This window comes from Amblyomma maculatum, chromosome 1, assembly GCF_055883805.1.
Source record: "Amblyomma maculatum isolate TAMU_Amacu chromosome 1, ASM5588380v1, whole genome shotgun sequence".
Classification (NCBI taxonomy): domain Eukaryota; kingdom Metazoa; phylum Arthropoda; class Arachnida; order Ixodida; family Ixodidae; genus Amblyomma; species Amblyomma maculatum.
In genome coordinates this window covers 83,964,412-83,989,738 of record NC_139344.1, presented here as the reverse complement: position 1 = coordinate 83,989,738, position 25,327 = coordinate 83,964,412, and the positions used below count along the sequence as shown (strand labels likewise).

At 44.7% G+C, this 25,327-nt stretch overlaps 1 long non-coding RNA gene across 1 annotated transcript; it reads left to right on the top strand.

Annotated features, from left to right (window-relative positions):
* The first annotated feature begins 78 nt into the window (after positions 1–78).
* On the top strand, positions 79–9,560 carry LOC146202986 (uncharacterized). The gene is made up of 4 exons (XR_014703801.1): positions 79–861; positions 2,105–2,161; positions 5,690–5,767; positions 6,121–9,560. It is a non-coding gene; the product is annotated as an uncharacterized LOC146202986 (long non-coding RNA).
* The last annotated feature ends 15,767 nt before the right edge of the window (positions 9,561–25,327 follow it).

The window sequence follows — 25,327 nt, the reverse complement described above, 5'->3', positions numbered from 1 at the left end:
GACCATGCAATTTACCATATGGGCAGTATCAAATAACTATATATGGTCCTCGAAGAAAAAAACTATGGCAATTAGACCATAATCGTTCAGCGGTTCAATTGTGCAAGTGCGTTACTGCAGGAAAGCCAAATTCAATTTCGAGCGACCCGGGAATTAATCTTGTGCCCTGAACGTCCGTTTCAACTTGGATACCGCGGCTGCGCTCATGTACCCATGCATGCATGTTCAAAGGACAGTCCTTCATGCTCTTCAGCGTTTGAATTGTTATCCCGAGAATGAAAACAAGTGAATTAAAACGATGTAGGCCAAGGATTCTGTGGCTTAAAGGCTACTGTTGCAAGGTAGTTTTCACAAAATACAAAAGGCAGGTGGCGCATAGTACCACTTAATTTCAGTGGTATGTACATTTACGTTCATGATCTACACTATTCACCAGATATGTGGCAGTTATCTATTTAATCACCACACCAACCACACCAAACCATAGATCCATAGAGTTAATCGACAAACACACACCGCTTTGCCAAGGGAAGGCCTAGGCCTAGCTGTAAAGGCAGGACGATTTCTGGATACGTTTTATTGGACTGATTCGTCGATGTGCGTTCTGTGACAAAAGGGGGACTGTGGAACCTGTGGAACGACGCGCGCTATGCCTTTAAGGTGCAAACGCCACCTTGAGCAAGATATGTGCTCATGCACAGAAAAACAGAAAATCGGCGGTTCAGAATGCACATGGCTGCCGAGACCTCTCATGCCTCTTCGAGCGGTGGAGCTTCTGACTTCGACGCCCCCAGTTTGGCGAGATCTACGACGACGACAGTTCTACTGACCACTCTGCAGTAGTACAAGGCGGCCGGAGAGGTAAATATATACGTTCGAACTCGGTTGGCTAAAGACGCGCGGACTTTACTCAAATCTGGGCTTGCTTTCATGGTGTTAATTCATTTCATTTGAAAACATAGAGCCGAGTCTAATAATTGTTCTGGGGTCGGAAAGCGCGATCTTTGAGGAGCGTCTCATTTGCATAAGTGTGTGCGCAGTCGAGATCTCTCGTAAAAAAAAAAAAAAAAAAAAAAAAAAAAAAAAAAAAAAATTGGCGGAGGGGGGGGGGGGGGGGGGGTTATAAGTACGCCAAACATCCCGGAAGTTGCTACTTTGAATCTCTCACTGCCTGGGCGCTGGACATTACACTGACGCCATGTTTACTGACCTTTTACAGTAATTGGCACGGTATTCCGTACAGCACCTTCATAGACTAAGTGTCATCTTAAATAAGCTCTCTGCTCCCAGTGGGCTGCAACCTATGAGAGTAGGAGGAGGGGGAGGGAGGGGGGGGAGGGGCTTTGTTTTAAGCTGCATCATATATGCAATCACAAATAATGGAGCTTCCAGCAACAGGCACTTAGAGAGAAAACCAGAACCCCGCATAATCTTTGTTTAGCTGTTGAGAGACCTTGTCGAGATGCAAAAACAGGATTTCTAGGAGGTCCCTTTTTGTGAGGTGATCTGCACGTGACTGGAGAAGTGATTTTAATGGTTTACTGTGAATCTCACAGTCCTGTGGTGATAGACAACATTGAAAAAATGGAACTGCACAATAAATGAGATAATGAGGAAAATATTTTTCTGCCACCACCGTCACAATTACCCTACATCTCTCAAATAGTTCCATCAATGTTTTTCTGCCGCTTTGGAGGAGGAAAACAGGCCATATCAGTGTGAGTCCAGGACTAGTCTTTTATGCATTACCTCCACATCTGATTGTTAAATAGCTTGTGCTTGGATTCTGTGAGCTGAAATTAAACTAATGCATCACCCTTGCCCTAACTCTACTATTTTAGTTCCATGCGGTTAACATATGAACCAGGATATATTATTTACATTATTAGATATATAGCATAGTAGGAAGGGCCGCTGTGTGTGTGTGTGTGCGTGTGTGTGCGCGTGTGTGTGTGTGTGTAAGGGGGGGGGGGGCACATGCACTTCAGCACGTTGCATAGAACTCTGCATTCGAAGCTTTACTTGAATGTATGTTAACGGTGTGCCCGATGTTTCATGAAAGTCGGCTGATTTATTGTCTAACATCTATGCTCTTTGTTACCAGGTTACACAGAGCATTGATGAAGACGAGGATAGAGAGGTGCCCCTGGATTGATGCCAGGTATGAAAAAGGCTTTTGGCAGAGAAAGAGAATGCTCATGGCACAAAGTTGTCAGTGTTTAATTACATATTTGTTTCAGTTGCCCCCACTACAAGGAACTTCATATTCGCACAGTACGAAGTTACTCGATTTATAATCTGGTATCTAATTTTCAGCACAGTTCAAACTAAGCACAGTTAGCATAGTTTACACATGACATCTCACACTGCATTCTTTCCTTGATGGTCTTTATTTTGAGATGTTTCAAAATACCTTTTATTTCTCTGTTGAGAAACTTGGTGTCCTATTAGAGCTGCCACTAAAAAGTGATAAATGTGATAACCAATAACCCTGCCTTTCTTACACCAGGCCAAAGCAAGATATTGCTTGCCAGTAGGCACAGATGTGCATGACACTCTCCTGGAGCAGCCGGCAACAGCACATGTAAAATTGTAACATTTTAGTTTGGCCTGTCCCAGAATTTATTATGGAAACGTTACAGTAGCTCTTGTGCTTGTTTTTTTTTTTTGTAACCTATTGTGCTGCAAGTAGAAAAAAAAAAAGAAGATTGAGGTCTAAAGATCCAAACTAAAACTGCAACCAGGGTCCAAGATTTCAATTTTTTTTTTTGTCAAGTTTCAAGTTTATTGCACTTCATATATGATAGCATTACATACATAATAAATAAATACAAAAGGAGTCCCATAGTGAAATATACTGTACTGGGACCTCCTCAGCTAATTAAAACGAGTTATGAAAGGGAGCAGTGGTTACAGCAAATGTACAAAGTAAAAATATAGTATGTTATAACAATAATAATTTTTTCCCTTGCCTCTATAACAAATGAATGTTATAGAGGCAAGGAAGAAAAATTCATTCTGAAATTATAGAATACCCCACAAAGAAGTAGCCGTAGACAGAACGACAAGTAGTATCATATCATAAAAAAAAATGAAAGGAAGAACAGCAGCATAGCGTAAAGTAATACAAGAAAATACAAGTATCCATTATTCAAATATTAATACAAACAAGTGAACATGTGCAAGAAAACAAGTTTTAAAAGTAACTTTTTATGAAGTGTGTATGAAGTATTTCATTAGTTGGTGGCACTGAATGATTGAAGAATTGAAGAACAAAATGAGCGCCATTAAACAAATGTAGCAAAAGACTTGATTTGATGTCCGGAGGTATGTTATTCCATGCTTTGACTGATGTGAATCCAACTACGGTAATTAGTGCACACTCTTGGCAGGAGAAAATTACTTCTTGATGAAAATCTAATGGTATTGGGGTCAGTAAGATCTTGACGATATATAAACTAGAGAAGATTGTTGTTACTAACAAAACAATATGTGAAAGTGCCTAAGTTATACGTGAGTAAGGCAGAGATGGGAAGAATGTTAAGTTGCTGAAAAAACTTGGGAATATTGGCACGGTATGGGCTGAATGTAAATATACGTAAAGCTTGGTTTTGTACGTGTTGTAGTGGTGTGATGTCACGTGTGAAGGATATGTGAAATCCCAAGTCGTAATGCAGTAATTAAGATGACTATATATGAAAGCATAGTATTATGCTCATATTCATGGAGAAAGGACCAGGTTTGCAGGTTTGAAATCCATTTATCGCTCTGAACACTGATAGCCTCAGGCAAGAAACAGGAATTAGTGGCTGAGTTGCTGCTAACGCAAGGAAATGGCTTGACAAAAGCTGAAAAATGAGAGCACCTGTAGGAGGACAGGGTTTCCAATGTCACCAAGTTGCAGTTTCCAAAATACACAGTGTTATCAAGTGTGTTTACCATGCTTAGGGGACACCCTATCTGAGGTTGGTCATCAATAAATATAAGGTCACTCACTAAAGTCTGTTAATTTGCTTCTGTCAAGCTTTATTGATGACTTTAAAATCATAATTTTAATGCCAATGACACCTATAGTTGTATGGATGTACTGAAAAGTCAGTGGCTCTTCAGATACTTTTTATTTTTTTCTTTCCCATCTTTTAATACCTGACCCATATCACAAAACAGCACTTTAAGCCCTGGTCACATTGTTGCATAAACAGGGATGTGGCTTTGATATGCACCACGCTGAAGGTTTTTTAGTTTTCTTTCAGCTTGAGTGTCACTCGCGCTACCAAGAGTGAGACTCTGTGATCAGTAATGCCTGCGATAATTATGCAAAAAGCAGTTCAGTGACTTGGAGAGGTATGTCACTGTGATTTTGGAGGGAAGTGGATAAACAAAAATATGCTTCAAGGCTTAGTCAGGGCTTTGTCACCTTCTATGCATCAAGATTGGTAGGGCCTGAATTACTCTTTTCTCCTCTAATTTAGCAGCTGCGCAAGGTGTAAGCAAAGAATTGCTAAATATATACTTAAATATTGTTTAGCAGAATCAGATCTATGTACGTATCTAGCCTGACCATTAGGAGGAGCCATGTGTGGCTCTGGAAGAAGCAAAATCATGGTCAGTCAGTGCTACCACGTGCATCTTCACGTTTTTGCTGCAACAAGAGCACGCCATAATTACCCCTCGCAGCACACAATTACTCGTGTCTGCCATAGGATGCCGCAATGTTAGGAGACTCAGGTTATCATAAAAGACATAAAAGATGAGTGCTTGACCTATGGCAATGTAGTTGCTTAAGATTTACACTTTTCCAATGTACATTTAGTTATTTAAATGTTTAGTTCTGGAGAATTGCTGATTTTAACTCTAATGCCACTAAGACTACTAAAAAAGGTGCTCTTCCTGGCTGAATATCGTTCCAGATACTGAAATTACGAACACTTTTTGGCTTGCAGTTGGCAAGCGGCCATGTAGCAAACTTGGCCTTCCAGCGTTCACCATGTAGCATTTCTCCTTTTCCTTCCATTGACTCCCCTTAACATCCAAAGTGTTTACATATACGGCTTTAGGTGGGCGTTTCAATCAATTTCAGTTATAACAGTTGCTTTTAAAATTATAATTGCCATATGAGCACTTAAGCCTTTCACATGCAAGTGAGAACTCCAGCAATTTCTGCCGGAGTAACTAAACAACTTATTTTGAGCTGTCACGGCAGCTCGAGCTCTCCAGTTCCAACCTGTTGGAAATTTTTTGCTGTGTCGATGCCGCTCACCACTGAGTTCACTCAATTGCTTGCATGTGAACCAGCCTTTATGTGAAGATTTAAAAAGTAATTGAACAAATTTTAGTTAAATAGGAAACTAGCAGAGATAGCTATTGTCTCTTTAAACGTTTATTGAGCCTCATAAACTGATTATAAAAATGAATTGCATGTAGTGGCCATCTTCTCTTTTTTTAAAGAATTGGTTCTGTTGTGTCCACTTTTCTGCTCCCCCTCCTTGGTTTAATGAAACTGCCATGCAACATTGATTAATATGCTACTGTCATATAATAGTTGTAAGTGGCGTGCAGTGCTGTTCATGAAGCTTACCATGATATGAATATTTTAAGCTTCAGTAATTTCAGAAAGGAAAGCTGGGCTAAGTTCTTATTGAGTGAGGCAAGATTTTCTCCTCTGGACTCACATTTTTTTTTATCAAAGCAGGAAGAAGTGCCAGTACCTTATCCTGTGCCAAGTGATGCAGACAGCTCAGGTTCTGATGAAGACTGAGGTCCTCAAGTGAGCATGTTTCTTTTTTTCTGAAATGCTGAAGATTTAAATGCCAGATAATTCCATCTTGACACCAAAAGCTTTGAATGAAGTGCAAATGTTAAGCATTTTGGGCAGATAACCTTTCTCTGGCTTGCATGTTCAGTACATGCTCACCTTTATGCTGACCCTAACAAATGTAAAAAAATAGAATTTATCATGCAAGGAACCATATCGCACTGTTTGTCAGTAAAATACACCTGTCATTGTATCAGTTAGACTCTGCTATTTGGCACTTATGTATAAGTGGACTGTAGGAAAATTTGATGTGAACTAACATTTTCCTCCAATTAATATTTGTGGAATATCTCATTTATTTTAAGATGCTGACTGCAGAGCTCAACAAAGTACTCTGCAAGTTGCTGATGAGAGGACACAAGTTGCAGCCCTTCTCATGTCCTATGTGATGCGTCATAAAGTCAGCGACCAGGGGGATGACAGACCCGCTGGACCTGCTGAATATCATCTAGTACCCAGGAAAAGCTCAAAAAATTGAAATATACTTGCTTTTCAAAGCTTTGGGTGTACACATTCCTGAAGCTGAGAACCACTTCTATTGTCTTGATTGTACCAGGTACTTGGGTAGTACAGCTCAGATTGAGATTCACTGCGAGAACTGTGAATGGGATATTGACATAGCCTTTTGCTCTTCCTTCCTTGTAATTCCTTTGAAAGAGCAGCTTCAACGAATTCTTGGGCAGCAAAACTTGAAGTTGCTTCCGCAAAGAATCAGAGGAAGTGTGATGACGTAGTGGATGGCATAGAACATGCCAGGCTGTCGGCTGATTTTTCAACTCACAATATTTCACTATTGTGGAATACAGATAGAATTAAAGTGTTTTAAAAATTAACGTTTGACATCTGGCCAGTTCAGTGTGATATTCTTGAGCTGGACCTTGCAGTCTGAAAGCAGAACAGGCTTATGCCTGCTATTTGTTTTGGTTTTTCAAAGCCAAACATGACCACTCTTTTTACACTCTTTGCAAAGGAGCTACAGAAGCTTTCCTTAGGATTTCCATTAGTTAAACATGGAGAACAGGTCCAAATAAGGGTATTTGCAGCTGCATATTCAGTGGATGCCATTCGTTCAGCAGTCGGAAACTATAAACAATTTAATGGTTTTTATGGGTGTGGCTGGTGTTACTACCCCGGGGGCTCTTCGTACGAATATTGAGATCCTGCTCCAGTGTGCAGGACTGCTGTGAAGCATATTGAAGTGGCTAGAAAAGGCACATCTTAAGTGCCTGTTTATTAATAGAGTCAAGGGACCTTGCCTTGCCGTGACCTCGTTTTGATGTGGTGGATGGTTTCATCCCCGATTACCAACATTGTGCCTGCTTTGGTGTCATGTGACAATTACTCAAACTGTGGCTAGAAAGCGAGTATGACTGCCCTTAGTAGAAAAGAAACAAATTGACTCAGCTAAATAGCCTGGTGTTGACCATCTCACCTCCAATAGAGATCACCTGCACCCCAATGAGGTTTGAAGACTGAGCTAGGTAATTGGAAGGTGTCAGACCCCCTGCAGACCCCCTACCATGCTCTGTACAGAGGAGGGCTCCTGCTTCTTTGTCGAGCAAATAGGTACTTTGGGCATACCACTTCTTTCTTTTTATTATTATTTCTTTTATTTTCTATTATTATCATTTTTTTGCTGGAGGTGCTGCGATGTGCAGGTCTGAGTTACTCCTTTAGACTGAACCAGCTCTGCTAGATGCTTTAACAATAGTTACACGAGTTGTGTCGATACATTTCATAACTCCTCTGTGGTGCACTGTTATTCACTGAAGCTTGAGCTCCAGAAGCCTGCAGTATTGGTGCAATAGGCATTACCTTTAGTAAGTGTCGGTTTCCTCTTTCACTCCTTGTTTCCACTTGTGCAGCTTTATCCATTTTGGAAGTTTTCCAGTCATGGATGCTTACTGAGTTTTTTATTGCCTTTACTTTTACATTTGTCATTTTTGCTCATTCTTTTTCCAATTGTATACATACATATATATATGTACATTTTCCTTCTCCCTGCTAAGTGTTTTGCCATTGTTACAAGTAAGCTTGTTTTTTTTTTCTGTCATGTGGCTTCTATGAGGTATGTATTTATAGTTGTGCTTCATTTACCCTTTCATACATCTTTCCTAATTTTGCCTGCTTGGCGAGTATTTGGGTACAGTTTAAACCTGATGTAGTGAAGGATGTGTTCTCTGTGCATCTTCTTTTTCCCATTATTTTTTGTCTCTATGTTTTTTTTTTTTTTTTTTCACTTTCTGGCCTTTCATTTTTTTTTTCTTTTGCACCTCTTACAATTGTAGTCTAACGGGCCTGGAGGAAAGTGGTGGCACATGGAGCACTGAACGCAGGGCTCCACTTGGGAAGAAAGAGATAAATGAAATAAAAGTTGTTCCTCCCCCTAAATCTGCTACTAATATATCTTTGTCAGTTAATGAGAGTGGGCACGTTCCAGATATCTTGTCTTTGGTGAAGTGAATTCTTCGCTGCTGGCTTACTCAGGCACATTGACAAGATCTTGCCTTTATAAGAAAAAGTTGCTTGCCGAACTGCACTATAAGCACTTGCTTCCACTCTGATCAGCTTTTGAAATGGTAATGAAGGCTTGGAGCATCATGCTTTGAAAGGGTGATATAAAACGGGAGAGAGGGGGGCAAGTGATCTGAAAAGGCAAGCTGTTGGGTATACTTATGTTCATCTTGACATCTATTCATTAATAGCTTTCTGTTGCCATTGAAAGTCACAATCAAGGAGTCCAGCAAGGTCATATAACATTCACTGCTCTTGTGAATGCTTGAGGCAGCGAGGCTTGCCGATTCTGAAAGTCGACAGTTGGAACTTGCATGTTCTGTGCAGGGTCGGTGCCAAAGTTGGCTAGAGCTGTTGTGTCAGTGACAGAGTGGCAGGGTCAGTTGGCGGCAATATCAGTAAGAATATTGTAGATTATTTTGTCTTCATAACAATATTGTTCAGCGATTACGAAGCCAGCGGCTTCCTCCCATTTGTTGAGTGTTATGGCAGCAGTAATGGGGCAAAGGGGGCAGGTGGGCATCAGCTTCTTAGGCTTTGACTGTCTAGGCTTTTGGCAAATATGGTCAGCTACGAATGGGCAGAATGCTTTGAAGTTAGTGTCTTTTATTGTGCCTTATGTGAGCATGAATGTATTTAGCACTAATCCAGCGGTTCAGGGCATAGCCAAATTGTCTAATGCTTGTGTGTCTGCTTGTAGTGCTTTCACACTAAAAAGAAACAATGGGGACATAGTGGATTCAAACCCAGGAATTACTCATGGGAAGCAAGTATGAAGTGCTGTAGCTATAACTGCAGTGGATCCCCCCATGTGCAGAGTGCAACACACTCTTGCACTGTGCACTGGATGTCCTCGTCTCCATCAACTGCCACCTGTGCACAAAAGCTTTCGCACGTCTTACTCGATTGTTAATTTTTTTTTTTTTTTGATGCTCAAACAACTGGGTTACAGGGAACTACATAGGATGGCTAAAACAAAGGCTCATAACGCAAGATGAAGCCGTGGTTGTCTCTGGCTTCGTGAATGGGCTAAGCTTATTGTTTTGACTCCATTGCCCTTCGGGTGTCACTTGGCTGATTCTAATGGATGGCTCGTATTCTCACTCATTTCATTTTGTAGAACAAGTGCTGTTATATTTTGATTCTATTATTTTCTTTGTGCAGTCACCATTCTTTGTTGGTTTAAAATGTGTAATAAATTTTTTGAATGTCTTGCAACCTTTGTGATTATTGTCCTACAATGATACATACATCACTGAGCAGCTCATAAGTTGCAAAGGGACACATGAGTCATGATTTTCACTTTTTCTGTGCTTCCATATATCCGTAAAGTTTCAACACATTGTTTAAATATGATTTCAGCCATGCCTACTTGATGAAACAGCGAGTCTAGAGCTCGAAACTTCATAGCTTTTTGCAGATTCATTAAAATAAAGATGCCAGATAAGGGATTTCCTTTTTTTTTGCACAGAAAGGAACAACTATAGATCACAACAAACACTTGTTTGGAAAGTTAGAGGGCATAAAGAAAAGCTGTTTTCTTTTACCATGATGAAAATAACCACATTTTGCTCAGCCTGACTGGATTTTGAGTGTTAATTTTCTGTCTTTTGCAGAGTTAAAAAATAGCCCTGGGCTAAAGCGCTTACCTAAACACCCCCGCCCCCCCCTTTTTTTTTTGTCCTTACTCACTTTTATCCTACACTTCTGCAATATGCCCCATTTTATTCTATATATATTAAATTTAAGAAGGACAAGATGTGATTATTGCAATTAGTGCGAGAGTGATGCATTAGTTTGGCACCACACAGAACAGAAGCAAAGCCATTAACAGTCAGACATGACTAGTCCGGCACTCACTCTGACATAGCCCATTTTCCTCTCCTAAAGAAGCAGAAAAGAACAGACAGAACTATTTGAGAGATGAAGGGCGATAGTGATAGGGATGAAGGTGGCGGTGTAAAAAAAAATTACTTGCATCAGCTCTTTCAATTACATTTTTTTATGTAGTCCACTGTCACAGGATGGAAGCCCGTTATACTTTGTGGCACGGGCAGAGGCTCTTTATTTTTCTTTCCTTTTGCATGCCTCAACATAATATATGTCACAGGATGGAGGGGAAACTATTAAAACTTCTGTGATAATATAAGCAGGTGCAGATCACCTCACATGAAAGGGGCCTCCGAGAATGGTGGGGAATCCCTGCTTTTGCAGCTCGACAAGGTCTCTCCTGTTGCTAAACAAATCAGTCGGATTAGGCAGGGACCCCGTCTCATTCTTAGTTTTCCTCTTTATACCTGTTGCTAAGTTACGTTATTTGCCGTCCTATATATGAAGCAGGTTAGAATAAATTGGCCCTCTCCTCCTATCTTCGGAGATAAGACCCTGGGCCGCAGCCTCCTTAGCCCACATCTTAATTCAGCGCTGCTTGGCCACCAGCTCATTAATGGCCAGAGATTAAGACCCGCAGTAGCAAGAAGTCCCTTTTAAATGAAAAAATATTGGGAAAGATGGTCAGCTTGATGAATGTAGCTCAGTTTGACATTATCAATATTTAAAACCATGCAAAAGTTGGAAAAAAAGTGTGTTCCAGAATGAGTAAAAAGCCCGACCTGCTCGGTCTCACTTTGTGCAAGAACTTTTTGGCAGTTTCTTGGAACAGGAGCTTGTGGGTAAATGCAACATTGAATGGAAGGAAGGAACAGCTCAAACGGACCGGACGTAGGAAGGCGAGACAGGCGCATGAGCAGCTCATGTGTCTGTCTCGCCTTCCTACACGTCCCGTCCGTTTGAGCTTTTCCTTCCTTCCATTCAACATGAACCAGCCAGCCCGACAAAGCTCTCTTCTTGAAATGCAACATTATGTATTTTGCTTGTCACCATACAGTGCAATAGCGCCTATGTGTGTGTCAATTTTTCTACTGGATTAAAATTTCAGAAATTGTTGAGCACTCTTTCTGTGAATGTAGCTTTGTTGCATATGTAAAAAATATATCTTTCATTACCTTTGAAATAATCCACAGAAGGAATTAAGGGTTGAGCAATGAATATGGGTTCTGCACACTATTCGAAGCACTGTTTTATGTGTTTAAAAAAGCTCGCGCGGTAATAGGTAGTGTAATGTCTGTGATATTGTTAGTGGCCCCGGGTCCACCAGGAGCCAGAGACAGCTTGAACACACATGGCAATGTAGTGGACCCACGGACGGCAACGAAAATGACAGGAAAACAATAAAACAAAAAGAGCATCCTACATGAATGGCATTGTTTAATGCCAATGGCTGGCAGCGAGGTGTGGGACAGCAGCGTGCGTTGCCTGCATGTGGCTTGGAGCGCTGAGTGCTTGCGTCAGATAACATACGGGCTGGCGGCTGGCAGGGTACCATGATGCATTGCCGAATGCCAGTCTCACGCGGCCACGTTACCTGACCGTTCCAGCTAACAACGGCATCACTGTTCGGATGCGCACGTGTGGCCAGTCCGCACGAGCTGTCATCCACATCTACATCATTACAATGCATTTTTATTTGCACAAGGTTTAATGATCATTAAATTTAGTCCCCAGTGTCCGTTTATTAAAATTGTACTTTTGACAAATTAAATACACATTTGCAGAAATACATTTTTAGTTCATTGCCAATATGCTACCCCAAATATGATTTTGAGCACTGATCTTTGAAGGCAGCTTGAAGTGTGCTTGAAATATATTTTCAAGGAATATCCATTTTCATAATTGAGGTATACTTTAGGCACATTGCTTTCACATTTACAAAAGTACATTTTAAATTCATTTTCAAGATGCTGCCCCAAATATAATTTTAAGCATGGTTTTTCTAAGGATGCTTGAAGGGTGCTGCAAATATATCTTCAAGGGCCACCCATTTACTATACCTGAAGTGTACTTCAGACAAATTTATTTCATATTTGCAAAAGTACATATTTAATTCATTTTAAGTATGTAAAAAATGCCTACATATTTTTTCACCTATTTGATCTATACTCGAAATGTACTTTCAGATACGATATTTTTGACACATTTTAAAAATACATTTTGAATATTCAGCAAGGAATTTGATGAACATATTTCAGACATATTTTGAGCACATTCGTGAATACGAATTACATTTAAAATGCATAAAAAATATGCCGCTGTGTATTCCAAACGTACTTCTTTTTGCTAAACCAGATGTATGCGATAAGGGACAAGGCGGGCAACGTCATCACTAATATGGACAAGGTAGTCAAAGTAGCCGAGGAGTTCTATACAGATCTCTACAGTAGCCAAAGTAGTCAGGACCGTAATGAGATTGGCGGTAGGGAAAAACAGTCCGACGTTCCACCAGTGACGAAGGACGAGGTCAAGAAAGCACTAGAAACTATGAAAAGGGGGAAATCAACCGGAGAGGATCAGATAACTACAGATTTGCTGAAGGACACGGGGGATATCGTGCTAGAAAAACTGTCCACCCTGTATACGCAGTGCTTGGTGCCATCGACGGTACCGGAACCATGGAAGAACGCAAACATTATCCTCATTCACAAGAAAGGGAACTCTAAGGACCTTAAAATTTACAGACCAATCAGCTTACTGTCTGTCACGTATAAGGTATTTACTAAGGTAATCACTAATAGAATCAGGACAACCTTAGACTGCAATCAAGCAAAGGATCAAGCAGGGATTCGGAAACGGTACTCTAGTATCGATCATATCCATACCATCAACCAGGTGATAGAAAAATGCTTGGAATATAACCAGCCCTTATACATAGCATTCATTGATTACGAAAAAGCATTTGACTCAGTTGAAACCTCGGCGGTGATGCAGGCATTGCGAAATCAGGGGGTAGACGAGCCGTACGTGAAAGTGCTGGAAGATATATATATAGTGGCTGTACAGCAACTATAGTTCTGCATAAAGAAAGTAACAAAATTCCCATAAAGAAAGGTGTTAGACAAGGAGACACAATCTCCCCAGTACTATTCACAGCTTGTTTAGAGGAAGTATTCAGAGACTTGGAATGGGAGCAGTTAGGGATAAGGGTAGATGGAGAATACCTCAGTAACCTGCGATTTGCTGATGACATTGCCTTGCTAAGCAACTCGGGGGATGAACTGCAAATAATGATTGATGACCTAGACAGAAAAAGTAGAAAGGTAGGCTTGAAAATCAATACGCAGAAGACTAAGGTAATGTTCAACAGCCTCGGGAAGGAACAGCAGTTTACATTAGGTAGCGAAATACTGGAAGTAGTAGGCGAATATGTCTACTTAGGACAGATAGTAACCGCAGATCCGGACCATGAAAAGGAAATAACAAGAAGAATAAGATTGGGATGGAGCGCATTTGGCAAGCACCGCAGATTATGACTAGCAGCTTACCGGTATCGCTCAAGAGGAAAGTATACAACAGTTGCATCTTGCCTGTACTCACCTATGGGGCTGAAACGTGGAGGCTAACCAAGAGAGTTCTACTTAAGTTGAGGACAACCCAGAGGGCTATGGAACGAAAAATGGTAGGGGTAACATTAAGAGATAGAAAGCGTGCAGAGTGGGTCAGAGAAATTACTCAAGTTACCGACATTCTAGTGGAAATTAAGAAGAAGAAATGGACATGGGCAGGACATGTAGTGCGGAGAGAGGATAACCGATGGTCGCTGAGGGTAACAAACTGGATTCCAAGGGAAGGAAAGCGCAGCAGGGGGCGGCAGAAAGTTAGGTTGGCGGATGAGATTAAGAAGTTCGCAGGGGTGAAGTGGAGACAGCTAGCACAGAACCGGGTTAAGTGGAGAAATATGGGAGAGGCCTTCGCCCTGCAGTGGGTATAGTCAGGCAGATGATGATGATGATGTTTCTGCTTCACCGCTTTCCAGTCTATCCTTATTTAATTCGCCTATGAACGTTTTATGTAAGCCAGATAGACTTAGTACCAATGACAGACTCACGAATACGATGCCCATTTCACTTCCTCCGCCGTAGTAGCCACGCACGCCGGGCAGGCCGTGCCTCCTGTAAGTCCTCCGCGCCAACGATACGGTGGATCTAAGAGCGTGCTAAAATCTTTTCGTCACTTAAGCAATAAGCCGACAGCAAAGAAAAATGTCTTTCTTGCGGATTTCTGACTCCTTACCGTGTTATTGATAATTGCAATACAAATAAGTTACGCAACACATTGCCGCTGGTGCGCCCCTCGGTTCATCGTCTGCACGCTGGCTCCGCTGCAAAGGCAGTAAGCAGTTCCATGAGAGACCATTTACTCTAGCGCTGAGAAATTAAAGCGTCGTCGGATGTGCCTTCGATGCGAAACAATTTAGGCCTAGCGACGACTAGGGAGTAGCGCTCGATGAGTCCACCGCGCCAGCAGGCGGTGCCGCTTTCGTAAGCGCTGCTGTATGTGCTGCGAATTTGTCGTCTTCTTTCATGGTGCAGCTGAGAGCGCACGTTTTTTGACGTTTTGCTCAACAATACGTCGTGCAAATGATGCTCGTTCGGGACGGGGGTATACGATGTTGTTGCGCCGCAGGGTGAACCACCAAGGCTTTATAAAAACTTCGACGGATGGTGCTTAAGACAATACTTCTTTTACGTGCTGGTCTTCAACCGTGGTTTTTAAAAGTATACATTGTTGAAGCCGGACAGCTCGATCCTATATCGAAATGTGTCGCACTTTATGTTAAATCAATGCGGCGATAACTGGAGAGCATCTTTCGTAGTATCTTCATTCCGCGTTCGGTAGCTGCCCGTACGGTTCATTCGCTGTGTGTTTGTGTGTACAGTTACCATTGCGATTATAAAATATAATTGAAAATACATGTATCGTGAAAGATATAACAGATACATTCTCACTGCGGAAGTGGAACGCAGTCCTTCGCAGTCACCCCGGCCGCTAGAGCTGTTTCCAACAGCTGCCGCTATGTCAAACGGATGGCATACGGTTTGCTGGCGCGCTCAAACAAAGAACAAGTAGCACCAAGGTGTCGAATAGCTTTCACGAGCACCGCGGAACAGCACTTTTACATTGCCGCACTGCAGCATCAACACGTATAGCACAGCCCAAGATGGCGTCAAGAGGAGCCAGAGCGTACGTTCCCAGTTGGGCTCATACGGGGCGCCGCCGTCAAACTAAGATGGCTGCACCCAGGCATCGAAACTGAAAAGGTCTATATAGACGGCGGCCAGGCGAACGGCCGCTCCTAGTAAGTAAGTAAGTAAGTGATAAGTCCTGATCCCTTTTGACCCAGGGCAGGCGTTTGTCAACGCCACGGGCGCGACCACCGTGAGATGGCAGCACTTGCTGCCGCTCCGCGCCGGCTGCAGCTCCGAGTAGTGCGCATCGACGATACGCAAAACTTTAGAAAAGTGTGCTAAAGTTTGTTGTTCCCGTAAATAATAAGCTGGCTGATATAGAAGCGACAGCTGCGATTCAAGCCAGGCACTGCTCACAACCAGCTGCCGCCGTTGTGGCACGGCTGCTCCGGTCCGCTTGCACGCCGCCTCCACTAAGTGAAGCCGAAGTTAATCATATTTTGCTTTTATTGTTAGAGAATGGGATTGAGAGTTAGGCAGTTCTATGAATAGACCATTTACTATAGCACGAAGAAATTTTATAGCTCCGTTTCATGTAGTACTGTACCAGCGATGCGAAACAAAATAGGCCTAGCGACGACTAGGGAGCAGCGCACGGCAGAGCACTGTCGGCCGCCGCGCGAGCGGGCGGCACTGCTTTGGTAAGGTCCTTCCATAAGGTGCTGTAAGCGTTGCGATTTTACCTACTCTGATGATACAGCTGAAGCGGGAGCTTTTTCGACGTTCCGCTCAACACTGGCCAAAACCCTGCTTCAGAGAGACGCGCTTGCAGTACGCTGTTGCTACGGCGTAGGACGTACACTCGGAGGCAGTATAAAAGCGCTGTCGGGCGCAGTTTGAGACGCTGCCTAGTTTATGTGTTGCTCTTGAAATGTCATTTAGTGTGAAAAGTGCGTTGTTGAATCGATTCCAGGTCGCGCGTTTTCTCACTCGGGCGCCGACGCTGCCGACGCCGTCAGTTTTTCGCTGCATGTAGTTCGGCACGGCGAGTGTGCGTCGGCGTTCCGTCGCGCCGCATGAAGTTCGCGAAGAAAGGTCGCTCCATGTGGTTGGCCCTTAAAGATACTGTTCTTCATACGAACCACCCTGTGAGCACTTGGTTACATACAATTAAATCTGAAACTTCTTTTACTGCTTTTCATTTCATATAGTGAGTGAAAAACGTTTATTTACTTATATACTACATGTTACTTACCCGATGGTCCTCTTCGTTTTCTTTGCTATAAAGCTAAGTGCTGCATGCGCTTGGGGACCTGAGCACGTATTCTGATATTAGTGTGATAGCAGACTTTTGAAGCTCGCATTCTGTGTTAAAAGCTAGAGGATAACAAAAATAAAATAGCTGAACGTTTTTATTAGTTTCGAAATAGCCCCGCGATGTGGGCGTTCTGTAAGCGAGGCAAATAAGAAAAGCCTCTATATATAATTCGACGAGCACGCCGCACTGTTACATTTGATAAAGGGGCCCTTTACCAGAAGGTAAAAGTGAAGTTTAGCCGCGTCGGCTCGAGGATCTTGAAGGTAATTAATTAAGTTGAGATTCACTAGAGTCTCTTGAGAACTTAGTCTTGTTTAGATAAAAGGAAGAATTGTTCTTTTTAAGAGAAAGTGGCTAATATGACGCAAATCAATTCGCATATTTCGAAAACATTTTAAAAGTTTTTGATTTATGAAACAAGGGTATCTTCACAAGTTTTATTCAAGTTTCGCTGTAATGTTTTTGGCAAAAAAAAATTCTTTGACCATGCATTTGGTATTCAAATTTATGTGCTGGAAAAGTGCAGCTACACATAATTTACGTCATGTATTTCTTAATATTTTAGACCTAATAGTTTTTACTGAAATAGCCTAGTGGAAGCCTCTTCCCGGCGCAATTACAAAAAAAGGTGTTCGTTTCGAATCAAACGCTGTAAACTAAGAGAACGGCGGTTACCCGACTGCATCGTTGCCGACTGAGGCTCTTGTTCTAGCCACCAAGCAAAGCCGACATGCGAAGCTCAAGGGTCTAGAGAGCTAGGGTCGTGCATAAGTTACTGCGTTCGTCAGCACACTGAGCATGTACGTTTTCTACATTTAGCACAGTGGCATTGGAATGAGCTCTTTCGCGATTTTAACACAAAGGACAGCGTCGGTTATTTCCGCTCGCTGGTCCAACTGCTTTCGCATCGAGGGATCTGCGGCGGCGCTCGCACCGCTTCGTCGTTCCATGCATTTTTATTCCTCCATGGTTCCATGTATCTCGAACTGAGCGTCGCGACGGCGCAGCAATTTTCCACGCCTGCCTGGCGTCGAGTGCGCGCATTCGAGCGAAAAACGCCGGCCTGACGCTGCAAAAACGTTCTATGTATTCCGGCCTTTCAGCGCGCGTAACTCGCGTGGTAATTACGCTCTGCCGTTATAATGGGAGCAGGGGATTCGTGTGAATCCCCACAATAAACAAGTGTAAACATACACACTCTCTCCTCGCGTGCAAAAAGAAATCAGCGCTCACTCAAGCAATAGCACAACAGGAAGCATGAGTTTATAGTACACTTCACACACTCTCATCCCCTTGCCAGTTCACTGAGAGGTGGAGGCCAAGGTGAAGGTCGGCCACCCAACGGCACTGTTGGCCGCACGTGATTGTCCACGCGGGTAGTCCGTGGGGGATCACCTGACAGCCTTGGGTAGGGCTGTAAAGTTTAATTCTGCGATTCTGGAGTTGATGCTGACGTGACCCTTGGTCCAGTGGTTGGCTGGGAGTCCATCCCTGTACACTGCACTCACCGCTGATTCTAGGGAAGACAAGGCACTGAGCACATGAAAAAAAAAAAAATGACACTTTGCATGCAGCACATCACTGCGCCTTGGCGAGAGTGTTGCACTTTCTGTCTGATCATCGGAAATGAAGGTTGGAGAGGACTGTTCCTGAGTAATGTAATTAGATAGTCATAAGGGAGTGCAAAAAAAAAAAAGCAGAACTGGGTGGATTTTCTTGCCTGAGAATATAGCTGGTTTCCTCGACATGCTGAGCAGTGTTCCGAGTTTCCAACGCTACCGATGCGTGCTGGGTAGATGCTTGGCATTGCCTCGCTTGCGTTTCAGACTGACTTAATAGCTGGGCGTTGGTCTCCTCCGTGCCCATCAGGAGTTTCCTGTCATTAAAAGGGGTAGGAAATGGCTAGAAAGGTCACTGATAAACGTTTTGAATGTGTAGAATGAATGCTTCTGAGTGTTCCCCCAAAGTACAACTCCTTGCAACAAAGGCAGTGATTTATTATTAATTTTTAAAAACTGCGTTGTTGTTTTTTTTTTTAATTTGCGGGCTGTTAGATTTTCGCGTGGCGATGAGATTTGGAACTATTCTGCCTTGAGTACCTACGTCACGAGTACCAAGAATAACAAGTCACGACAGGCTGCCATTGGCTGCAGCCGCGATGACCACTACGTCACGGACACACTTCCGGTAACTGCGAAAGTCGTCTGCTCGAGTGCTGCATGCATGCACTGCATGCGTGAACCCGAGCTTGGCGCTTCGGTTCGCGATGTTAACCGAGTTGGTGGTGGCGTCCGACTGAAAGTGCGCGTCGGTGATGGAGTGCGAAAAGAGCACCAGTTGGTCCGATTCAACACCGTACCGATTAAATAGGCATCATCAACCTTCATGTACCGACCGACGGCGCAGCAGCGTACTGTGTACTCCCGTGGCCCGTCTCGTCTTTGCAGCATCGACCATTTGTGCAGCGTGTTGATAATTAAAAGTGCGTCAAAAAATGTCTGCCCTCAGCTACATCGCGAAAGTACACAAATTCGCACCGCTCGCTTCGCTGTGTCTCTAGAGTAGCCGCTCGCATGCTTCTGTGCGCGATTCTTGCGTGTAGCTGCAGAAATTGCCGACAACCTGCGCGGTCGAACTGTGTGTGCCGAGCTGCTTTGCTGATGTTTTGCACCATCGATTCTGGCTCGGCTGATTCACATTAGATAAAACACGCGTGCACGTTACGCATTGGCACTTCCTAAACGATGTGCGTCCGACAGAAAGTGCGCGTCGGTGCAGGAGTGCGAAAAGAGCCCGAGCTGGTCCGATTCAACACCGTACCGATTAAATAGGCAGTATCAACCTTCATACCGACTGACGGCGCAGCAGCGTACTGTACTGCCGTCTCGTCTTTGCAGCATCGACCATTTGTGCAGCGTGTTGATAATTAAAAGTGCGTCAAAAAATGTCTGCCCTCAGCTACATCGCGAAAGTACACAAATTCGCACCGCTCGCTTCGCTGTGTCTCTAGAGTAGCCGCTCGCATGCTTCTGTGCGCGATTCTTGCGTGTAGCTGCAGAAATTGCCGACAACCTGCGCGGTCGAACTGTGTGTGCCGAGCTGCTTTGCTGATGTTTTGCACCATCGATTCTGGCTCGGCTGATTCACATTAGATAAAACACGCGTGCACGTTACGCATTGGCACTTCCTAAACGATGTGCGTCCGACAGAAAGTGCGCGTCGGTGCAGGAGTGCGAAAAGAGCCCGAGCTGGTCCGATTCAACACCGTACCGATTAAATAGGCAGTATCAACCTTCATACCGACTGACGGCGCAGCAGCGTACTGTACTGCCGTCTCGTCTTTGCAGCATCGACCATTGGTGCGGCGTGTTGATAATTAAATGGAAAGTGCGTCAAAAAAGGTCTACCCTCAGCTTCATCGCGAAAGTCCACAAATTCGCACCGCTTAAGTGCAGCACCGGATGCCGCCAGGTTACCGAAGAGATGCCGTCCGCGGGCGCTGCGGCCGACGGTACTCCGATCGTGCGCTGCTCCCTGGTTGTCCATGGGCCTTGTTTCTCTTGCATCGCAGCCACGGCGGACGGCGTTTTGGAATCGCCCGCTTCGCTGCGTCTCTAGCGTAGCCGCTCGCATGCTCCTGTGGGCGATTCTTGCGTGTAGCTGTGAAAAACGGTGACAACCTGTGCTGCCGAACTGAACTGCATGTGCCGAGCTGCTTTGCTGATGTTTTGCGCCGTCGATTCTGGCTCGGACGATGCTTACACATGGGATAAAACACGCGTGAACGTTCGAATTGGCATTTCCTAAACGATGTGCGAAAGGACTTAAAAAAAAAAAAAAGAAAAACACTACACTACTTTTTGTTAATCTCAACTCTTAAGATTCGCGGTTGAATAATTCGTGCTCATCTGTTATCCGATATCCAAACTCTGTAGCGATCATCAGTCCGTGCTCTTGCTGGTGATACGCGTATACATTCCATTCGTTATGCACAAGAGATGTCTCTCACCGACCATAATGAAATCAGCTACGGACTAAAAGCGACGACGACATATGTTCGCACGCATGCCACTCGCACGCTCGATCGTCTGCCAGCATCCACGCAGAGTCGATTTTTTTTTCCAGTAGCAAAAAAAAAACTTTATTTACATATATATTTACACACACACACACACACACACACACACACACACACACACACACACACACACACACACACACACACACACACACACACACACACACACACACACACACACACACACACACACACACACACACACACACACACACACACACACACACACACACACACACACACACACACACACACACACACACACACACACACACACACACACACACACGCACGCACGCACGCACGCACGCACGCACGCACGCACACACACACACACACACACACACACACACACACACACACACACACACACACACACATATATATATATATATATATATATATATATATATATATATATATATATATATATATATATATATATATATATATATTGTGAAAGAAGGCTAGGTTGAGACGGCAAGGTCGTGACGGCACGGCCAGCGATGCCTTGTCTAGCGTTTTTTAATCCGGTGACAAAAACCCAGGCGCGTGCCGGAGCCGGCGCCGCGGGACGATGATGATGGTATGTACAAATGAAAGAGGAAGATCATGGGCATGTACAAATTAAAGAACGTCCACGGAAGGCTCACACAATCTGCCCGGGGGGTCGGAAGCGGCCAGCCTGGCCGCTCCTACCTAACCGATGCATCGCGGCGCACGAACGGTTTCAGGCGAGACACATGAACAATTTCAGTTCCACGGTGGCGTCGATCAGCTGGGGGATCAACAGGCGTCACTTTGTAGTTCACTGGAGAAGTTTGGCTTATGACCTCATAGGGACCTACGTAGCGGTGGTGGAATTTGTCACTAAGGCCAGGGCTGCGCAATGGTGTGTAAAGCAGTACTTCGTCACCAGGACGAAAAGAGACCACTCGATGTGTAGAATCATAGCGAGTTTTGCGGACTTCCTGGCACGCTGCCGTGTTGAGGCGGGCAAGATGACGGCATCTGGCCACACGAGATAAAAAATGGGTAGGTACTGATGAGGAGTAGTCGGGCGTAGAGAAGAAGGAAGCGTCGAGAATTGTAGTGGGAGGACGGCCGTAAACAAGGAAAAATGGAGAGTAACCGGTAGTTCGCTGTACTGCTGTATTATAGGCGAATGTGACGAATGGTAGAATAGCGTCCCAATTTCGATGATCTGGTGTGATGTACATTGGTATCATGTCCGACAAGGTGCGATGAAATCGCTCAGTCAGACCGTTAGTCTGGGGATGGTAGCTTGAGGTTGTCTTATGAAGTGTGGATGAGGCGTGAAGAACTTCGGCAACGACTTTCGATAAGAAGGCTGTACCGCGGTCACTTAGGAGCACCCGAGGAGCGCCATGACGCAATACAATTGATCGCAAAAAGAAATTTGCTACTTCTTCAGCGGAACCAGTCGGTACAGGTGCTGTCTCAGCGTAGCGTGCGAGGTGGTCGACAGCTGTTATAATCCAATGGTTACCCCCATAGGAGAGAGGTAGGGGACCATATAAGTCGATGCCGACTACGTCGAATGGCGTGGTGGGACAAGGAAGAGGTTGTAGAAGGCCAGCGGGCGAAGAAGTCAGCCGTTTGCGACGTTGGCACAGAGGGCAGGATGCGACGTATTTGGCAACGGTGGAAGATAAGCCAGGCCAAAAGAATCGTTTTCTCACGCGGTCGTAGGTTTTGTCAAAACCAAGGTGACCTGCAGTAGCGTCATCGTGGAGAGCCGCCAGTATACGTGGGCGAAGCACACGCGGCGCGACTGGGATCCAGCGAGTTCCATCAGAGCAATACACGTAGCGGAGTAAGATGCCATCTTCGAGCTTGAAATTGCGAAGTTGTCGGCGAAGCCTAGCATTGGGAGGGTCCGAAGCGCCGATAAGGCGGTCGATGATAGGACGGCAGTAGGCATCGGCTAATTGCTGTGAGCGGAGAGCGTGCTTGTTCTCAGAGTCGTCAAAACAAACGGTTGTGATATAAGTCGGGCAAAGAGATGGTCGGCTCTGGTCAGAGGTGGAAATGAATTGGGAAGAAAAGCAGCAAGTGGATTCCGAAAGGGGACAACGAGAGAGAGCGTCGGCGTCTTGGTGTTGGCGACCAGATTTATAAGTGACGTCGAAATGGTATTCTTGCAGGCGTAGAATCCAGCGGCCAAGTCGGCCTGTCAAATTTTTGAGTGAAGACAACCAGCATGCAAAGAGCATGGTGGTCGGTCACAACTGTGAAGTGCCGACCGTATAGGTAAGGGCGAAATTTTTGGACAGCCCAGACGACAGCAAAACACTCCTGCTCGGTAATGGTGCAGTTTTTCTCAGCTGGAGTGAGAGTCCGACTGGCAAAGGCAATCACTTTCTCACGTGATGTTGCATCACGCTGCAGAAGTACAGCGCCAAGACCGTGACCACTGGCATCGGAGTGCAGGATAGTTGGAGCGCTGTCACTGAAGTGGCCAAGAACAGGATCTGATGTGAGGGCGTGCTTGAGGTCATTAAAAGCAGTTTCGCACTGCTCAGTTCACACGAAAGGGCTGCGTGCTTTTAGTAGCTCATGAAGTGGTGCAGCAATAGTTGCAAAATGCCTTATAAAACGCCGGAAATAGGACGCGAGGCCGAGGAAACTGCGCAAATCTGTAGTCCGTTGTGGACGAGCAAAGTTCAAGACCGCGATTATTTTTTCAGGATCTGGGCGAATGCCGTCATGACTGACCAGATGTCCCAATATTCTAATTTCCTTCTGTGCAAAGTGGCACTTCTTGGTGTTGAGCTGAAGGCCTGCCGAAGCGAGACAGGTGAGGACTTCATTCAGGCGCGTGAGATGGTCATTAAAGGTTGCCGAAAAGATAACAATATCATCCAAGTAACATAAACAGGTTCTCCATTTTAGGCCACGAAGCACAGTGTCGATCATTCTTTCAAATGTCGCTAGTGCGTTACAAAGTCCGAAAGGCATAACATTAAATTCATAAAGGCCATCGGGTGTTGCGAAAGCGGTTTTTTCTTTGTCGTCCTCGTGCATAGGTATTTGCCAATAACCTGAGCGAAGGTCCAAGGTCGAGAAATATTCGGAGCCTTGGAGGGAGTCAAGGGCGTCATCAATTCGCGGCATCGGATATACATCTTTGCGGGTAATTTTGTTGAGTGCGCGGTAATCAACACAAAAGCGTACCGAGCCGTCCTTTTTTTTAACTAGCACTACTGGGGAGGACCATGGGCTTGTTGAAGGACGAATTATATTGCGATGGAGCATGTCATTTACATTTTCTTCAATTACTTTTCGTTCAGAGACGGAAACCCGATAAGGCCGTCGGCGAATGATAGAGTTACCTTCAGTAATGATGCGATGGTGCGCAACACTAGTCCGTCCCAGAGGTGTGGAAGTGGCATCAAAAATGGCTTGGTGGTGTCGAAGCAATGTCAGCAGTTCTTGGCGTTGGTTCGGTGGGAGTTTAGGATTAATAGTCTTTGCGAGAACAGAAAGAGAGACGTCTGACGAAACACGTTGCTGAGGCGGAGGGGCGGTGAGCACCATCAGGGAAAAAGGTTGAACATCCACCATACAATTCAGAGAAGTTCCTTTTGGGAGCACGAGGGATTCACGTGAAGTGTTAGTGACCACTACTGTCGCTGAGCTGTTGTGAAACCGGACAAGACTTGACGGGAAGGCGATGCCGCGTGGAAGATGACCATATGATGGTGCAATGAGTACGTCCCCGTCAGTGATGTGGTCAGAAACAACAGTAAGCAGTTTTTCACACTGAGGCGGCAAAACAGTATCAGCGGCGGCAACGAGGGGATGATGTCGTTCAGAAAAGTCAGATGAGAAATCGCTGTCTGTCATATGGGTAACACGGTCACCACAAGACAATAACGCTGAAGCGGTTGACAAAAAATCCCATCCGAAAATCATGAGATGCGCACAAGGTGAGAGCACAGCAAACTGCACATGATGGCGGATACCGTCGATAACAACTCGTACGGTGCACTTCGCTGAAGGGCGCAAAGGGACGTCATTGGCTCCACGGAGTTCAGGCCCATCATATGGGGTTGTCACTTTTCGCAAACGGTAGCACAAATCAGCATGAATGACAGAAACTGCAGCCCCTGTATCAATCAAAGCTTCAACCGGTAAACCTTCAGCGATAACAGCAATCACGTTATACGGGCGATCAGGAGGACTTTTAGTAAGTTCGCAGAGTGCAGTTTGACCTCCGGAAACTACAACACTTAGTATTCCGGATGGCGGACAGGGAGAACGGTTGCGGGGCGGAGAGGGGAAACTGAGCGGCGGTATGGGGATGTGGACCGGCGTCGGGATACATGGTTCCCACGAGGCTCAGAGGAAGATACTGGAGGTGGGGAGGATCGTCGAGGTGGGCTTGGAATAGACCGGCGTTGATAATATGAGGTTGAAGGCATGTCGCATTCGAAGGTGTCGTAACCACGGCGCTCGTTCTGGAGGCGGCGACGACAGAAGCGGGATATATGTCCTCTAATACCACAGTAATAGCAGACTGGTCGGGGGGGGGGGGGGGGGGACGCCAAGGTGCG